This window comes from Rutidosis leptorrhynchoides, chromosome 6 (assembly GCF_046630445.1).
Source record: "Rutidosis leptorrhynchoides isolate AG116_Rl617_1_P2 chromosome 6, CSIRO_AGI_Rlap_v1, whole genome shotgun sequence".
Lineage (NCBI taxonomy): Eukaryota > Viridiplantae > Streptophyta > Magnoliopsida > Asterales > Asteraceae > Rutidosis > Rutidosis leptorrhynchoides.
Window position 1 is genome coordinate 284863359 of NC_092338.1, and position 20847 is coordinate 284884205.

General features: G+C 34.9%; 1 non-coding gene across 1 annotated transcript; it reads right to left on the reverse strand.

Moving 5' to 3' along the window:
• Positions 1 to 16141: 16141 nt before the first annotated feature.
• TRNAL-CAA (transfer RNA leucine (anticodon CAA)) lies at positions 16142 to 16225 on the reverse strand. The gene has a single exon. It is a non-coding gene; the product is annotated as a tRNA-Leu (tRNA).
• Positions 16226 to 20847: the final 4622 nt, after the last annotated feature.

Consider the following 20847-nt stretch of genomic DNA (forward strand, 5'->3'; position numbering starts at 1 on the left):
GCGACACCTGAAATGTCCCGTTCTTATTGATTAAAAACGTTCCATATTAATTGATTTCGTTGCGAGGTTTTGACCTCTATATGAGACATTTTTCAAAGACTGCATTCATTTTAAAACAAACTATAACCTTTATTTCATTAATAAAGGTTTAAAAAGCTTTACGTAGATTATCAAATAATGATAATCTAAAATATCCTGTTTACACACGACCATTACATAATGGTTTACAATACAAATATGTTACAACAAAATAAGTTTCTTGAATGCAGTTTTTACACAATATCATACAAGAATGGACTCCAAATCTTGTCCTTATTTAAGTATGTGACAGCGGAAGCTCTTAATAATCACCTGAGAATAAACATGCTTAAAACGTCAACAAAAATGTTGGTGAGTTATAGGTTTAACCTATATATATCAAATCATAATAATAGACCACAAGATTTCATATTTCAATACACATCCCATACATAGAGATAAAAATCATTCATATAGTGAACACCTGGTAACCGACATTAACAAGATGCATATATAAGAATATCCCCATCATTCCGGGACACCCTTCGGATATGATATAAAATTCGAAGTACTAAAGCATCCGGTACTTTGGATGGGGTTTGTTAGGCCCAATAGATCTATCTTTAGGATTCGCGTCAATTAGGGTGTCTGTTCCCTAATTCTTAGATTACCAGACTTAATAAAAAGGGGCATATTCGATTTCGATAATTCAACCATAGAATGTAGTTTCTCGTACTTGTGTCTATTTTGTAAATCATTTATAAAACCTGCATGTATTCTCATCCCAAAAATATTAGATTTTAAAAGTGGGACTATAACTCACTTTCACAGATTTTTACTTCGTCGGGAAGTAAGACTTGGCCACTGGTTGATTCACGAACCTATAACAATATATACATATATATCAAAGTATGTTCAAAATATATTTACAACACTTTTAATATATTTTGATGTTTTAAGTTTATTAAGTCAGCTGTCCTCGTTAGTAACCTACAACTAGTTGTCCACAGTTAGATGTACAGAAATAAATCGATAAATATTATCTTGAATCAATCCACGACCCAGTGTATACGTATCTCAGTATTGATCACAACTCAAACTATATATATTTTGGAATCAACCTCAACCCTGTATAGCTAACTCCAACATTCACATATAGAGTGTCTATGGTTGTTCCGAAATATATATAGATGTGTCGACATGATAGGTCGAAACATTGTATACGTGTCTATGGTATCTCAAGATTACATAATATACAATACAAGTTGATTAAGTTATGGTTGGAATAGATTTGTTACTAATTTTCACGTAGCTAAAATGAGAAAAATTATCCAATCTTGTTTTACCCATAACTTCTTCATTTTAAATCCGTTTTGAGTGAATCAAATTGCTATAGTTTCATATTGAACTCTATTTTATGAATCTAATCAGAAAAAGTATAGGTTTATAGTCGGAAAAATAAGTTACAAGTCGTTTTTGTAAAGGTAGTCATTTCAGTCGAAAGAACGACGTCTAGATGACCATTTTAGAAAACATACTTCCACTTTGAGTTTAACCATAATTTTTGGATATAGTTTCATGTTCATAATAAAAATCATTTTCTCAGAATAACAACTTTTAAATCAAAGTTTATCATAGTTTTTAATTAACTAACCCAAAACAGCCCGCGGTGTTACTACGACGGCGTAAATTCAGTTTTACGGTGTTTTTCGTGTTTTCAGGTTTTAAATCATTAAGTTAGCATATCATATAGATATAGAACATGTGTTTAGTTGATTTTAAAAGTCAAGTTAGAAGGATTAACTTTTGTTTGCGAACAAGTTTAGAATTAACTAAACTATGTTCTAGTGATTACAAGTTTAAACCTTTTAATAAGATAGCTTTATACGTATGAATCGAATGATGTTATGAACATCATTACTACCTTAATTTCCTTGGATAAACCTACTGGAAAATATAAAAATGGATCTAGCTTCAACGGATCCTTGGATGGCTCGAAGTTCTTGAAGTAGAATCATGACACGAAAACAAGTTCAAGTAAGATCATCACTTGAAATAAGATTGTTATAGTTATAGAAATTGAACCAAAGTTTGAATATGATTATTACCTTGTATTAGAATGATAACCTACTATAAGAAACAAAGATTTCTTGAGGTTGGATGATCACCTTACAAGATTGGAAGTGAGCTAGCAAACTTGAAAGTATTCTTGATTTTATGTAACTAGAACTTGTAAAATATATGAAGAACACTTAGAACTTGAAGATAGAACTTGAGAGAGATCAATTAGATGAAGAAAATTGAAGAATGAAAGTGTTTGTAGGTGTTTTTGGTCGTTGGTGTATGGATTAGATATAAAGGATATGTAATTTTGTTTTCATGTAAATAAGTCATGAATGATTACTCATATTTTTGTAATTTTATGAGATATTTCATGCTAGTTGCCAAATGATGGTTCCCACATGTGTTAGGTGACTCACATGGGCTGCTAAGAGCTGATCATTAGAGTGTATATACCAATAGTACATACATCTAAAAGCTGTGTATTGTACGAGTACGAATACGGGTGCATACGAGTAGAATTGTTGATGAAACTGAACGAGGATGTAATTGTAAGCATTTTTGTTAAGTAGAAGTATTTTGATAAGTGTATTGAAGTCTTTCAAAAGTGTATAAATACATATTAAAACACTACATGTATATACATTTTAACTGAGTCGTTAAGTCATCGTTAGTCGTTACATGTAAGTGTTGTTTTTAAACCTTTAGGTTAACGGTCTTGTTAAATGTTGTTAACCCAATGTTTATAATATCAAATGAGATTTTAAATTATTATATTATCATGATATTATCATGTATGAATATCTCTTAATATGATATATATACATTAAATGTCTTTACAACGATAATCGTTACATATATGTCTCGTTTAAAAATCATTAAGTTAGTAGTCTTGTTTTTACATATGTAGTTCATTGTTAATATACTTAATGATATGTTTACTTATCATAGTATCATGTTAACTATATATATATCCATATATATGTCATCATATAGTTTTTACAAGTTTCAACGTTCGTGAATCACCGGTCAACTTGGGTGGTCAATTGTCTATATGAAACATATTTCAATTAATCAAGTCTTAACAAGTTTGATTGCTTAACATGTTGGAAACATTTAATTATGTAAATATCAATCTCAATTAATATATATAAACATGGAAAAGTTCGGGTCACTACAGTACCTACCCGTTAAATAAATTTCGTCCCGAAATTTTAAGCTGTTGAAGGTGTTGACGAATCTTCTGGAAATAGATGTGGGTATTTCTTCTTCATCTGATCTTCACGCTCCCAGGTGAACTCGGGTCCTCTACGAGCATTCCATCGAACCTTAACAATTGGTATCTTTTTTTGCTTAAGTCTTTTAACCTCACGATCCATTATTTCGACGGGTTCTTCGATGAATTGAAGTTTTTCGTTGATTTGGATTTCATCTAACGGAATAGTGAGATCTTCTTTAGCAAAACATTTCTTCAAATTCGAGACGTGGAAAGTGTTATGTACAGCCGCGAGTTGTTGAGGTAACTCTAGTCGGTAAGCTACTGGTCCGACACGATCAATAATCTTGAATGGTCCAATATACCTTGGATTTAATTTCCCTCGTTTACCAAATTGAACAATGCCTTTCCAAGGTGCAACTTTAAGCATGACCATCTCTCCAATTTCAAATTCTATATCTTTTCTTTTAATGTCAGCGTAGCTCTTTTGTCGACTTTGGGCGGTTTTCAACCGTTGTTGAATTTGGATGATCTTCTCGGTAGTTTCTTGTATAATCTCCGGACCCGTAATCTGTCTATCCCCCACTTCACTCCAACAAATCGGAGACCTGCACTTTCTACCATAAAGTGTTTCAAACGGCGCCATCTCAATGCTTGAATGGTAGCTGTTGTTGTAGGAAAATTCTGCTAATGGTAGATGTCGATCCCAACTGTTTTCGAAATCAATAACACATGCTCGTAGCATGTCTTCAAGCGTTTGTATCGTCCTTTCACTCTGCCCATCAGTTTGTGGATGATAGGCAGTACTCATGTCTAGACGAGTTCCTAATGCTTGCTGTAATGTCTGCCAGAATCTTGAAATAAATCTGCCATCCCTATCAGAGATAATAGAGATTGGTATTCCATGTCTGGAGACGACTTCCTTCAAATATAGTCCTGCTAACTTTTCCATCTTGTCATCTTCTCTTATTGGCAGGAAGTGTGCTGATTTGGTGAGACGATTAACTATTACCCAAATAGTATCAAAACCACTTGCAGTCCTTGGCAATTTAGTGATGAAATCCATGGTAATGTTTTCCCATTTCCATTCTGGGATTTCGGGTTGTTGAAGTAGACCTGATGGTTTTTGATGCTCAGCTTTGACCTTAGAACACGTCAAACATTCTCCTACGTATTTAGCAACATCGGCTTTCATACCCGGCCACCAAAAATGTTTCTTGAGATCCTTGTACATCTTCCCCGTTCCAGGATGTATCGAGTATCTGGTTTTATGAGCTTCTCTAAGTACCATTTCTCTCATATCTCCAAATTTTGGTACCCAAATCCTTTCAGCCCTATACCGGGTTCCGTCTTCCTGAATATTAAGATGCTTCTCCGATCCTTTGGGTATTTCATCCTTTAAATTTTCCTCTTTTAAAACTCCTTGTTGCGCCTCCTTTATTTGAGTAGTAAGGTTATTATGAATCATTATATTCATAGATTTTACTCGAATGGGTTCTCTGTCCTTCCTGCTCAAGGCATCGGCTACCACATTTGCCTTCCCCGGGTGGTAACGAATCTCAAAGTCGTAATCATTCAATAATTCAATCCACCTACGCTGCCTCATATTCAGTTGTTTCTGATTAAATATGTGTTGAAGACTTTTGTGGTCGGTATATATAATACTTTTGACCCCATATAAGTAGTGCCTCCAAGTCTTTAATGCAAAAACAACCGCGCCTAATTCCAAATCATGCGTCGTATAATTTTGTTCGTGAATCTTCAATTGTCTAGACGCATAAGCAATCACCTTTGTTCGTTGCATTAATACACAACCGAGACCTTGCTTTGATGCGTCACAATAAATCACAAAATCATCATTCCCTTCAGGCAATGACAATATAGGTGCCGTAGTTAGCTTTTTCTTCAATAACTGAAACGCTTTCTCTTGTTCATCATTCCATTCAAATTTCTTCCCTTTATGCGTTAATGCAGTCAAGGGTTTTGCTATTCTGGAAAAGTCTTGGATGAACCTTCTGTAGTAACCAGCTAGTCCTAAAAACTGGCGTATGTGTTTCGGAGTTTTCGGGGTTTCCCACTTTTCAACAGTGTCTATCTTTGCCGAATCCACCTTAATACCTTCTTTGTTCACTATGTGACCGAGGAATTGAACTTCTTCCAACCAAAATGCACACTTTGAAAACTTAGCGTACAATTCTTCCTTCCTCAATACTTCTAACACCTTTCTCAAATGTTCACCGTGTTCTTGGTCATTCTTTGAGTAAATAAGTATGTCATCAATGAAAACAATGACAAACTTGTCAAGGTATGGTCCACACACTCGGTTCATAAGGTCCATGAACACAGCTGGTGCATTAGTTAAACCAAACGGCATGACCATAAACTCTTAATGACCGTAACGTGTTCTGAAAGCAGTCTTTGGAATATCATCTTCTTTCACCCGCATTTGATGATACCCGGAACGTAAGTCAATCTTTGAATAAACAGACGAGCCTTGTAGTTGATCAAATAAGTCGTCGATTCTCGGTAGTGGGTAGCGGTTCTTGATGGTAAGTTTGTTCAACTCTCGGTAGTCGATACACAACCTGAATGTACCATCTTTCTTCTTGACAAACAAAACAGGAGCTCCCCACGGTGATGTGCTTGGTCGAATGAAACCACGCTCTAAAAGTTCTTGTAATTGGCTTTGCAGTTCTTTCATCTCGCTGGGTGCTAGTCTGTAAGGAGCACGAGCTATTGGTGCAGCTCCTGGTACAAGATCTATTTGAAATTCAACGGATCGATGTGGGGGTAATCCCGGTAATTCTTTCGGAAATACATCGGGAAATTCTTTTGCGATGGGAACATCATTGATGCTCTTTTCTTCAGTTTGTACTTTCTCGACGTGTGCTAGAACAGCATAGCAACCTTTTCTTATTAGTTTTTGTGCCTTCAAATTACTAATAAGATGTAGCTTCGTGTTGCCCTTTTCTCCGTACACCATTAAGGGTTTTCCTTTTTCTCGTATAATGCGAATTGCATTTTTGTAACAAACGATCTCTGCTTTCACTTCTTTCAACCAGTCCATACCGATTATCACATCAAAACTCCCTAACTCTACTGGTATCAAATCAATCTTAAATGTTTCGCTAACCAGTTTAATTTCTCGATTCCGACATATATTATCTGCTGAAATTAATTTACCATTTGCTAATTCGAGTAAAAATTTACTATCCAAAGGCGTCAATGGACAACTTAATTTAGCACAAAAATCTCTACTCATATAGCTTCTATCCGCACCCGAATCAAATAAAACGTAAGCAGATTTATTGTCAATAAGAAACGTACCCGTAACAAGCTCCGGGTCTTCCTGTGCCTCTGCCACATTAATATTGAAAACTCTTCCGCGGCCTTGTCCATTCGTGTTCTCCTGGTTCGGGCAATTTCTAATAATGTGGCCCGGTTTTCCACATTTATAACAAACTACATTGGCATAACTTGCTCCGACACTACTTGCTCCGCCATTACTCGTTCCGACACCATTTGTTCCTTTCGTTCTGTTAACCCCTGGTCCGTAGACATCACACTTCGCTGCGCTATGACCATTTCTTTTACACTTGTTGCAAAATTTGGTGCAGAACCCCGAGTGATACTTTTCACACCTTTGGCATAGCGGCTTCTGATTGTTGTTGTTGTTGCGGTTATTATTGTTGTTAAGATGATTGTTGTGGTTGCTGTTGTTGTTGTTGTTGTTGTTGTTGTTGTTTGACCGTTTGTTGTAGTTGCGATTGATGTTGCGATTGTTAGGATAGTTGTTGCGATTATTGTTATAATTGCTGTTGTTGTTGTATTGGTGATTCTTATCACCGTTTTCCTCCCACTTTCTTTTGACTTGCTTCACATTGGCCTCTTCAGCAGTCTGTTCTTTAATTCTTTCTTCAATCTGGTTCACTAGTTTGTGAGCCATTCTACATGCCTGTTGTATGGAGGCGGGCTCGTGTGAACTTATATCTTCTTGGATTCTTTCCGGTAATCCTTTCACAAACGCGTCGATCTTCTCTTCCTCATCTTCGAATGCTCCCGGACACAATAGGCACAATTCTGTGAATCGTCTTTCGTACGTGGTAATATCAAATCCTTGGGTTCGTAACCCTCTAAGTTCTGTCTTGAGCTTATTGACCTCGGTTCTGGGACGGTACTTCTCGTTCATCAAGTGCTTGAATGCTGACCACGGTAGTGCGTACGCATCGTCTTTTCCCACTTGCTCTAGATAGGTATTCCACCATGTTAACGCAGAACCTGTGAAGGTATGCGTAGCGTACTTCACTTTGTCCTCTTCAGTACACTTACTTATGGCAAACACCGATTCAACCTTCTCGGTCCACCGTTTCAATCCGATCGGTCCTTCGGTTCCATCAAATTCCAAAGGTTTGCAGGCAGTGAATTCTTTGTAGGTGCATCCTACACGATTTCCTGTACTGCTAGATCCAAGGTTATTGTTGGTATGTAGCGCAGCCTGTACTGCGGCTATGTTTGAAGCTAGAAAAGTACGGAATTCCTCTTCATTCATATTCACGGTGTGTCGAGTAGTCGGTGCCATTTCCTTCAAAATAGTTAAATGGAACAAGTTAATCATACAGAATATTAAGAGTAGTTAATAGTATTTCGTAGCATAATATGAACTCATTTATAAAAGCTTTTTCTTCATATTAGCGTTTTATAAGTTTAAATTCGGGTAGTACCTACCCGTTAAGTTCATACTTAGTAGCTAATATACAATTCAACTACTACAATTCTATATGAAAAACTGATTATAATAATATTTCGCGTTCAAACTTTTATACAATATTTTACAAACTTACAATACCGCTTATTTTACATAAAGCATGAAATATAGCACACAATAACTTTGATACAAGATAGTTGTGAAGATAATTCTAGCTAGTACACAAGTCGTTCAGCAAAGGCAATAAAGACACGTAATTCATACGTCCAGAAACAAGTCATGCATTCTGGTTTTACTAGGACTACTTCCCATCCTTGGTCTTGTGCAACATAACCGTTATGGCCGTTGATAAGACAGCGTGTTGTAACGTCGTCAAAGGGACGAGGGTTACGTAATGTCCAACAGTCCCGTAACAATCTAAAAACCTCATTTCTTACCCCAATTACTGACTCCGTCACTTGTGGGAACGTTTTGTTTAATAGCTGTAGCCCGATGTTCTTTTTCTCACTTTGGTGAGAAGCGAACATTACTAACCCATAAGCATAGCATGCTTCTTTATGTTGCATGTTAGCCGCTTTTTCTAAATCATGAAGTCCTATATTCGGATACATTGAGTCAAAATAATTTCTTAACCCGTTGCGTAAAATAGCATTTGGGTTCCCCGCAATATATGCGTCAAAGTAAACACATCGTAACTTATGGGTTTCCCAATGTGATATCCCCCATCTTTTAAACAAAAGTCTCTTATAAACCAAGACATTCTTGGAACGTTCTTTGAATGTCTTACAAACTGATCTCGCCTTAAATAGTTGTGCCGAGGAATTCTGACCGACTCTAGACAAGATTTCATCAATCATGTCTCCGGGTAGGTCTCTTAAAATATTGGGTTGTCTATCCATTTTGCGTTTTTATACTGTAAAATAGACAAGAGTTAGATTCATAAAAAAATACTTATTAATACAAGCAATTTTTACATATATCATAAAGCATAAGCACACTATATTACATATATTACACCACATGAATACAACTATCTTATTCCGACTCGCTTGTTTCTTCTTCTTCGGTTTTGGTTCGTTTTGCCAAGTTTCTAGGGATATATGATTTTCCCCTAATACGAGCCGTCGTTATCCACATTGGTTTAGAAAAACCTGGTGGTTTAGAGGTTCCCGGGTCATTGTTACAACTTAAGGACTTCGGGGGTTGACGATACATATAAAGTTCATCGGGGTTGGAATTAGATTTCTCTATTTTTATGCCCTTTCCCTTATTATTTTCTTTTGCCTTTTTAAATTCAGTTGGGGTAATTTCTATAACATCATCGGAATTCTCGTCGGAATCCGATTCATCGGAGAATTGGTAATCCTCCCAATATTTTGCTTCCTTGGCGGAAAGACCATTGACCATAATTAACCTTGGTCGGTTGGTTGAGGATTTTCTTTTACTTAACCGTTTTATTATTTCCCCCACCGGTTCTATTTCTTCATCCGGTTCCGATTCTTCTTCCGGTTCCGATTCTTCTTCCGGTTCCGACTCTTCTTCCGGTTCCTCTTCGGGAACTTGTGAATCAGTCCACGAATCATTCCAATTTACATTTGACTCTTCATTATTATTAGGTGAGTCAATGGGACTTGTTCTAGAGGTAGACATCTATCACATAATATCAAACGCGTTAAGAGATTAATATATCACATAATATTCACATGTTAAAAATATATAGTTTCCAACAAAATTTGTTAAGCAATCATTTTTCAAGTAAACACGGTCGAAGTCCAGACTCACTAATGCATCCTAACAAACTCGATAAGACACACTAATGCAAAATTCTGGTTCTCTAAGACCAACGCTCGGATACCAACTGAAATGTCCCGTTCTTATTGATTAAAAACGTTCCATATTAATTGATTTCGTTACGAGGTTTTGACCTCTATATGAGACATTTTTCAAAGACTGCATTCATTTTAAAACAAACTATAACCTTTATTTCATCAATAAAGGTTTAAAAAGCTTTACGTAGATTATCAAATAATGATAATCTAAAATATCCTGTTTACACACGACCATTACATAATGGTTTACAATACAAATATGTTACAACAAAATAAGTTTCTTGAATGCAGTTTTTACACAATATCATACAAGAATGGACTCCAAATCTCGTCCTTATTTAAGTATGTGACAGCGGAAGCTCTTAATAATCACCTGAGAATAAACATGCTTAAAACGTCAACAAAAATGTTGGTGAGTTATAGGTTTAACCTATATATATCAAATCATAATAATAGACCACAAGATTTCATATTTCAATACACATCCCATACATAGAGATAAAAATCATTCATATAGTGAACACCTGGTAACCGACATTAACAAGATGCATATATAAGAATATCCCCATCATTCCGGGACACCCTTCGGATATGATATAAAATTCGAAGTACTAAAGCATCCGGTACTTTGGATGGGGTTTGTTAGGCCCAATAGATCTATCTTTAGGATTCGCGTCAATTAGGGTGTCTGTTCCCTAATTCTTAGATTACCAGACTTAATAAAAAGGGGCATATTCGATTTCGATAATTCAACCATAGAATGTAGTTTCTCGTACTTGTGTCTATTTTGTAAATCATTTATAAAACCTGCATGTATTCTCATCCCAAAAATATTAGATTTTAAAAGTGGGACTATAACTCACTTTCACAGATTTTTACTTCGTCGGGAAGTAAGACTTGGCCACTGGTTGATTCACGAACCTATAACAATATATACATATATATCAAAGTATGTTCAAAATATATTTACAACACTTTTAATATATTTTGATGTTTTAAGTTTATTAAGTCAGCTGTCCTCGTTAGTAACCTACAACTAGTTGTCCACAGTTAGATGTACAGAAATAAATCGATAAATATTATCTTGAATCAATCCACGACCCAGTGTATACGTATCTCAGTATTGATCACAACTCAAACTATATATATTTTGGAATCAACCTCAACCCTGTATAGCTAACTCCAACATTCACATATAGAGTGTCTATGGTTGTTCCGAAATATATATAGATGTGTCGACATGATAGGTCGAAACATTGTATACGTGTCTATGGTATCTCAAGATTACATAATATACAATACAAGTTGATTAAGTTATGGTTGGAATAGATTTGTTACTAATTTTCACGTAGCTAAAATGAGAAAAATTATCCAATCTTGTTTTACCCATAACTTCTTCATTTTAAATCCGTTTTGAGTGAATCAAATTGCTATAGTTTCATATTGAACTCTATTTTATGAATCTAAACAGAAAAAGTATAGGTTTATAGTCGGAAAAATAAGTTACAAGTCGTTTTTGTAAAGGTAGTCATTTCAGTCGAAAGAACGACGTCTAGATGACCATTTTAGAAAACATACTTCCACTTTGAGTTTAACCATAATTTTTGGATATAGTTTCATGTTCATAATAAAAATCATTTTCTCAGAATAACAACTTTTAAATCAAAGTTTATCATAGTTTTTAATTAACTAACCCAAAACAGCCCGCGGTGTTACTACGACGGCGTAAATTCAGTTTTACGGTGTTTTTCGTGTTTTCAGGTTTTAAATCATTAAGTTAGCATATCATATAGATATAGAACATGTGTTTAGTTGATTTTAAAAGTCAATTTAGAAGGATTAACTTTTGTTTGCGAACAAGTTTAGAATTAACTAAACTATGTTCTAGTGATTACAAGTTTAAACCTTTTAATAAGATAGCTTTATACGTATGAATCGAATGATGTTATGAACATCATTACTACCTTAATTTCCTTGAATAAACCTACTGGAAAATATAAAAATGGATCTAGCTTCAACGGATCCTTGGATGGCTCGAAGTTCTTGAAGTAGAATCATGACACGAAAACAAGTTCAAGTAAGATCATCACTTGAAATAAGATTGTTATAGTTATAGAAATTGAACCAAAGTTTGAATATGATTATTACCTTGTATTAGAATGATAACCTACTGTAAGAAACAAAGATTTCTTGAGGTTGGATGATCACCTTACAAGATTGGAAGTGAGCTAGCAAACTTGAAAGTATTCTTGATTTTATGTAACTAGAACTTGTAGAATATATGAAGAACACTTAGAACTTGAAGATAGAACTTGAGAGAGATCAATTAGATGAAGAAAATTGAAGAATGAAAGTGTTTGTAGGTGTTTTTGGTCGTTGGTGTATGGATTAGATATAAAGGATATGTAATTTTATTTTCATGTAAATAAGTCATGAATGATTACTCATATTTTTGTAATTTTATGAGATATTTCATGCTAGTTGCCAAATGATGGTTCCCACATGTGTTAGGTGACTCACATGGGCTGCTAAGAGCTGATCATTAGAGTGTATATACCAATAGTACATACATCTAAAAGCTGTGTATTGTACGAGTACGAATACGGGTGCATACGAGTAGAATTGTTGATGAAACTGAACGAGGATGTAATTGTAAGCATTTTTGTTAAGTAGAAGTATTTTGATAAGTGTATTGAAGTCTTTCAAAAGTGTATAAATACATATTAAAACACTACATGTATATACATTTTAACTGAGTCGTTAAGTCATCGTTAGTCGTTACATGTAAGTGTTGTTTTTAAACCTTTAGGTTAACGGTCTTGTTAAATGTTGTTAACCCAATGTTTATAATATCAAATGAGATTTTAAATTATTATATTATCATGATATTATCATGTATGAATATCTCTTAATATGATATATATACATTAAATGTCTTTACAACGATAATCGTTACATATATGTCTCGTTTAAAAATCATTAAGTTAGTAGTCTTGTTTTTACATATGTAGTTCATTGTTAATATACTTAATGATATGTTTACTTATCATAGTATCATGTTAACTATATATATATCCATATATATGTCATCATATAGTTTTTACAAGTTTCAACGTTCGTGAATCACCGGTCAACTTGGGTGGTCAATTGTCTATATGAAACATATTTCAATTAATCAAGTCTTAACAAGTTTGATTGCTTAACATGTTGGAAACATTTAATTATGTAAATATCAATCTCAATTAATATATATAAACATGGAAAAGTTCGGGTCACTACAACACTGGCTCGTGGTTCACGCCTTTTTTTATAATGCTACAGGCTCGTGGTTCATACTTCATTTTATAGTGCTACCGGCTCGTGGTTCACACTTCATTTTATAGTGCTACCGGCTCGTGGTTCACACTTGATGCTACCGGCTCGTGGTTCACATCGCGACACTCGTCACTTACATGTTATGGCACTACCGGCTCGATGGTTCATACCATAACATTCACATATAAATACGTTATATACATATACGTATAATTACTCCACTCACCTCAAAGTCTTTTGTGAAAGATAGCCGAGCTTGCAACCTTCAATGTAACGTATCTATTACATTATGCGTATAATCAATCACAAAATCAAGTTGGCCAACCAACTCACTTATCATTCTATGGTCATTTTGACCCATGGTACAATTTCAACCCGTTTGCACCCTTAACCCTAAAATTGGGTCAACTTTGCCAAAACTCTAACATATGCCAAATATGGTCTTAAAACACTTCCTAACACAAGATTATTGCATTTTCACACACCTTAACCAAGTTAGGTCATCAAAGATTCGTTTGACCCATTTCTAAAGCAACACACCCATTTGGGTCACCGACAACCCGAGTAGCACCCAGAGACTCAACCACGAAGTGTGCTAGTGCTTTTACTAATCATTTAAGACCCATAAACACATTTAACATTTTAAAACCCTAAGTTAGTCATCTTTAAGTCCTCATGAGTCAAACTTACCCAAGACCTCCAATTCATTAACAAATGGGTTTTATGTTCATCACTAACCCAAAACCCTAACCCTAAAGCAAATTAAAATAAGGAAATCAAGATTAGAGCTTACCACCACAATCACAACGTAGCTAGTGATTAGATGAACAACTTTAAAACACACACTTTGGCCCGAAAACAACTTCTTCCTCTTAGATTTGAGCTTTCTCTCTCTTTAAATGTTTCTCACTCTAAAACTTTAATGATAGAGATAATAAGGTTGGTGGATGTGAACTAAAAGCTCCAACCAACCTTTTAGTGGCCTTAAATCCGGCCTCATGTAAAAAGACCAAAATACCCCACGCTTGAATTAAATAAAAAGCAGAAATTTCCGTCAGATGCCAGCCGCGCCGCGGGCCAACTGGACGCGCCGCGGCCCAAAACTGTTTCTGATGGTCGCCAGCTTGATATATATACAATATGTACGAAACAGTTTTCGGGTCATACATGTTCTACATAAAAATGTAGAACCAAGAAACAATGCATCTAATAACTAAAAATTAAAAATTGTTAGACTATCAATTTTTTTGTTCGGCCGCGTCCCAATTTTTGCTCGAATTTGTGAGTTCTTGGAGTTCTCAATGCAAAATTGGTGCAAAATTGGTTCTCATTTGATCCCTCTACTATATATATATATATATATATATATATATATATATATATATATATATATATATATATATATATATATATATATATATATATATATAGAGAGAGAGAGAGAGGAGCGTTCAAACGAGAACGTTCTCATTTATAACTTTTGTGAGAACACTTCTGAACCCTTCATTCCTTTAATCAATGGTTATAATAATTTAAAGCCTTTTTAGAATAAAAATAATTAAAAAGGGCACGTATGTAAAGTGACACCCCTATAATTTCTCCACTAAACTAGTAATTCTTTGACTTTAATTCTATAACCGTCTATGCAGGAAGCAATGATAAAAACAGCATTAATCACAAACAACTTAAGATTACTCATATCGATATGGTGAACGACCTGTGGTTTTTTTTTTCCGAGTAGATTTATTAGTGATGTTACCCGTAAATACTAGTCTTCTACTCTTCGATTGCATACAATATCACCATCGGGAATACAATGCATCCAAGCTAATTGCTAAAACTTTTGGTTTCATCCGCCTTCATCGATTAAACCCTCGATTGCATCCATGCTCATCGCTTGAAGTTTCGGGTGCATGCATCCATGTGAATCGATCGAAATTCTTGATGCATATGAGTTTACCTTCAAACTCGAACAACGTTGTAACTACGCTCATGGCTCAATGGATGCCATTCTATTTTTGACTTTAAAATTTGTAGATTTTTGTTTGGATTTACTATACTGGATTTGCTATCTATAGTTCATATTGATTTTTATGTCGTCAAAAATAAAAATTTGGGTGCTGATGTATGACAGCATCGTTACTATTAATTGCTTCCAGTGAATTTTTTGCATCCATGCAAATTTAGATTTTAGATTTAAGATATAAACATGATCGCTAGCGACATATGATACTTAATTTCAATAGTAAACTAAAATTTGGACGGATAAAGATAACCTTTTTAGAAAAATAAATATTAGAATTCAAAGGCACAAAAATAGGGGAGGAGAGTAAAATTTCATATATACCCATGTTCTCATTGTTTTTAACTGTGAGAATGTTCTCACTGGAGTGTTACCTCTTTTATATATATATATATATATATATATATATATATATATATATATATATATATATATATATATATATATATATATATATATATTATATATTATATGTACCTTCAACAAAACGATGAAGATACATTCAAAAAACATACAAGAGATCGAACGACCCCAGTACAAACCATTTGGCCATAAACAACAAATAACAACAACAACAACAACAACAACAACAACAACAACAACAAAACCCAATACCACATAAGTGGTGTATGGGGGAGGTGAGATGTAGACAATCCTTCCCCTATCCGAAAATAAAGTCAAGATATTTCTCCACCTAGAGTGAAAACACTCTAAAAAGTAGAGAAAATCATCCCTCTCTCTATTCGACGGATAGAGAGATTGCTTCCGAGTGGACCTCCGGCCAATAAGTAGGAAAAAAATTTTTAAAAAATAAAATAAAATAAAAAATAAAATTGATACGCCATGAAAATGGTAAAATCAAATTTCCATGAGTTTTAAATCATGCTTGAAATTTAATTTAGGCTCTAAGAGTCAGTCAAGTCGCCAATAAATCGACGCTTGCTGTTGACTCAATAACTACAACCCAAAATTAATGTCAGAAGTTGGATTTGAACCCACGCCCCCTTTTGGAGACCAGAACTTGAGTCTGGCGCCTTAGAACACTCGGCCATCCTGACTTCTTTAAAATAATGGCCCATGCAGGTCACGAAATAAACAACAAATAAAAACAAGCTAATTGAAGCCGAGTGACATAAAAAGAAAGGTGGGCTTCGAGTGACTCCTTTTGTTGGGCTGTTATTCGGCCCAGATTGAGGTTGGCCCCATTCAAAAATTTACGTGGAAGTTGTGAAAAAGTTGAAGCTCTAGGAGACCGAAGAGCTTGGAAAATCTTCTTAGTTCTCTTATTATTCATATTTAATTTCAATTGGCTATGGCTATTAAGGGGTGTTTAGCTTAGCGCTTTGAAAAATGATTATGTGTTTTAAATAATTATAATCAAATAATCAGCTGTATCAAAACGTGATTTAGTTTAATGTTGTTTGGATTTGATTAGGTTGTTTGATATCGCAATAATTAGATAATTGATTTTTTGAGTGTTTGGAATATCAGATTATTTGATAACTTACCATGTAAAATTACCAAAAGGGGTATTCCTTTTAAATAATAAATTTACATATCTTATATGTAATAAAACATTTTGTAATTTAAGGGTATTTCTTTTAAATAATAAATTTACATATCATATATTGTTGAAATATCAAGCTTATCTTTTGTTAATGGTATTTCTAACTTGCTTTGTTTGTCTGTTATTTATAGGACTGCTGGTGCAGTGTTTCTGGTCCTTCCTTGCATGATGGTTCATTCCTCAGGGGCTATTGTTGCTGATTGATAGTTCAAGGGACTGGTTGTAACATTTATGTTTTATGGAGGGTGGCTTTTGTTGCTCTTGGTGTATATATTTGCTGGTGATGCTCTAGGGTTAAACACCCGTTTTTGGCACTGTTGCTACGGCCGATTACTTTGTTCTCACTTTCTCCCGAAAATCCAAACTTGTGTTGATCAATCAATTGTTTGTCTCAATTGATTGATCCTGTTAATGTTATTGCATTTCACTCTCTGTAATCTTGGCACTTAATCTTGTCACCTGGTTGTATTCGGATCTGTTATCCTTGTGCCTGTTCGATTGGATATTTGTGTAATCTTGATAATTGGTTTATTAATAAGATTGAAGATCTGTTGGTTTATCTATTTTAACATGGTATCAGAGCGTAGGCTTCAGATCTATTGGTTATTTGATCAGATCGAAAGAAACCCTAATTTTGAAATTAGGGTTAGGGTTTGATCTGGTTCTGTTCGTGTTCTGTGCTGGTCTCCATCTGGTATCTTCTTCCGCTGTTTTCTGTTGCTGTGATTAGAGCGTAATTGCTCTCTAGGGGAGTCTCTTTCCTCTTTCTCTTCTTTTCTTTTCTTTTACCCTTGTTGACTGAATCCCGATGCCCAACTCTTTATCCACGTTCTTGAAACGTGTGAAAACCTGATCAAGCATCTGGTTGATTCTTGCCCTCTTCTTGTTGTTTTATGTTCCTGTCTCTTTTTCCTTACAGGTTTTGTGATCTTGTTTGTTGTGTGATTTTCTGTCTAATTGGTTGTGTATGGTATATCTGTGTGTGGTTCTTGACTCTGGTGGGTTTGTTATTATGGGTGAAGTCACTTTAATTACCAAACTGGAGTTTGGTGACCCTCTTTACCTTCATCCTAGTGATACTTCTGCTACACCTCTTATCACCTTAAAACTAAAAGGAACTGAGAACTATAAAATATGGAGTAGGTCTGTTTTACTTGCTCTTGAAACAATAAATAAAGTTAGTTTTGTTGATGGTACTTGCATTAAAAACACTACTGATGAAGTGCTTTCTAAATAATGGGATAGATGTAATTCTGTTGTCTTATCTTGGTTGCTTGGGTCTATTGCTGATGAACTTTATCCTGGTCTAATTTTTTCTGAAAATGCTTCAACTGTATGGACTGAACTAAAAGAAACATATGATAAAATTGATGGATCTGTTATTTTCAATTTCATCATAAAATCAACTCTTTGAAACAAAATGGGTCATCTTTATCTGAATATTATCATGGCTTAAATGCTTTATGGAAACAATATGATACCCTGGTTGTCATACCTACTTGTGTTTGTGCTGCTGCTACCCATATTGCTGATCATAATAAGACCCTCAAACTCATGCAATTCCTCATGGGATTGGATGACTGCTATGTGTCTTTTAGGAGCAATCTCCTTTTAAGAGACCCTCTACCTGATGTTAAAACTGCCTATGCTGTGGTATCTTGGGAAGAATCTCATAGTGTTTTCTCCAAAAAAGATACCACACCAAAACCACATACCTCTGCTTTCATTGCTCAAACTTCAAATCAAAGATTTCAGAACAATAATGGCCACAATAGAGGTCCCAACACCAACCTTAAGTACAAGAAATGTAGTAAATTGGGTCACACAATTGAAAGATGTTATGAAATTATTGGTTATCCTCCTGGTTTTAAAAGAAATGGTCCTAATTCTAGTAATTGGAGACCTACTGCCCCCAAACCATCTGTTAACAACAGTGTCACCCAAAGTGTTCCTAACCTTTCAGATGAGGGTAACCCCTCTTCTCCTATCACACCCATGTCCTTTTCAAATGAACAAATGTTGAAGCTTCTTAGCCTCATCAATGATAAGCCATCTGCCTCTTCCAGTCATGCCAATGCTTCAGGTACTTTTGTCAACAACCGCAAAGAGTTTAACTTTAACTTTATTAATTTTTTTAACTTCAACTGTTCTCAAAACAAATCCATTTATCCCAGTTGGATCATTGATTCTGGTGTAAATCAGCACATGACTATGTCTGAAAAACACCTTTGTGATGTCATTGATGTGTCAAAATTTAATCTTTCTGTTGGTCACCCAAATGGGACCAGGGCCAAAATCATGTGGGTTGGGAATTTAAAACTTACCAATGATCTGACCTTATTTGATGTCCTTGTTGTTCCTGAATACTGTGTCAGTCTCCTATCTCTGCATAAGCTTTCCAAAGATAGTAAACTAATGGTTAGCTTCAATGATTCTAAATGTTATATTCAGGACTTGAAAAAGGGGACTATAAAGGGGACTGGTAGCCAACATGATGGCCTTTACTTGTTTGATTCAAGTCCTTATGTGAGTAACTGCTATGTGTCTTCTAAACTTTGGCACTCTAGATTGGGACACCCTTCTAATCAAGTCTTAAAAGTTTTAAAACAAAAGTTAAACTTAAAAGATATTCATGAAAATGATCCATGTGATGTTTGCCACCAAGAAAAACAAACTAGGGATCCCTTTCCTCTAAGTAACCATAAGTCCAATTCTCTTGGTGATTTAATACATCTTGATTTATGGGGTCCCTTTAGAATTCAAAGTAGAGAAGGTTTTAAATACTTCTTGACCATTGTTGATGAATATTCCAGGGCTGTTTGGTTGTATATGCTAAAAACTAAAGATGAGGTCTATGAAAATGTCAATATTTTTGTAAACCTCATTGAAAATTAGTTTTCTGCTAAAATTAAAACCTTTAGAAGTGATAATGGTACTGAGTTCTTGAACTCTAGGTTTTTTAATCTCATGTCAAATAAAGGAATCATTCATCAAACCACTTGTGCCTATACACCATAACAGAATGGAATAGTTGAAAGGAAACATAGGCACTTGTTAAATGTTGCAAGGGCACTTATGTTTCAAGGGGGTTTACCTTTGAATATGTGGAGTGAATGTGTTCTAACTGCTTGTTACTTGATTAATAGGACTCCCACTGCTGTGCTTTCTGGAAAGACCCCTTATGAAATGATTTTTAAATGTGAACCCAATCTCTCCCACCTAAGGTGTTTTGGCTGTCTATGTTTTGCTGCTGTCTTAAATCCTTCTGATAAGTTTCAAATTAGGTCTTTAAAATGTGTTCTTATTGGTTTTTCAAATGAGAAAAAAGGTTACAAACTTTATGATATAGAGTCAAAAATTGTTCTGTATTCTAGAAATGTCAAGTTCTATGAAACTGTTTTTCCTTTAAAGTCAAAAGATTTTGTGAGTAATGAAAATGTTTTAAATCGCAAAAACTTCTTCAATCATGAAAATTTCACCTTTTTTGAGTCAAATACTGAAAGTACCAGTGATGAAGGGAGAGATGTAAGTGATAATGATGGCAGCAGTGATGGTGATCATGGCTCTAGTCATTCTAACAATGACAATGAACCTGATCACAGTCCTACTGCAACTTTAGATGATCACCTTACTTCTCCTGAGGGCAATGATGTCAACATTGACGATGGGTCACAGCAAACTGAGGTTCAAAATGAACCTGAAAATCTAAGGAGGGCTTCCAGAAATCCTGTCATGCCTAGAAAATTTGATGACTTTGTGGTTGAGGGTAAAGTTAAGTATTGTATAGAAAAAGTGGTCAACTATTCTATGTTAAACTCTAAAAATTTATATTTTGTGTCTAATCTGAATAAATCTGTTGAACCAAAAGATTATGAGCAAGCTTGCCTTGACCCCAATTGGGTTAAGGCCATGAACCTTGAAATGGAAGCTCTCATTAGAAATAACACTTGGGTTATCACAGACCTTCCCAATGACAGAAAACCTGTTGGTAATAAATGGATCTATAAGATTAAGTACAAGTCCAATGGGGAGATTGAAAGATACAAGGCTAGACTGGAAGCAAAAGGGTACAGTCAAAAGGAGGGTATTTGTGACGCCCCGTACAAAACCATC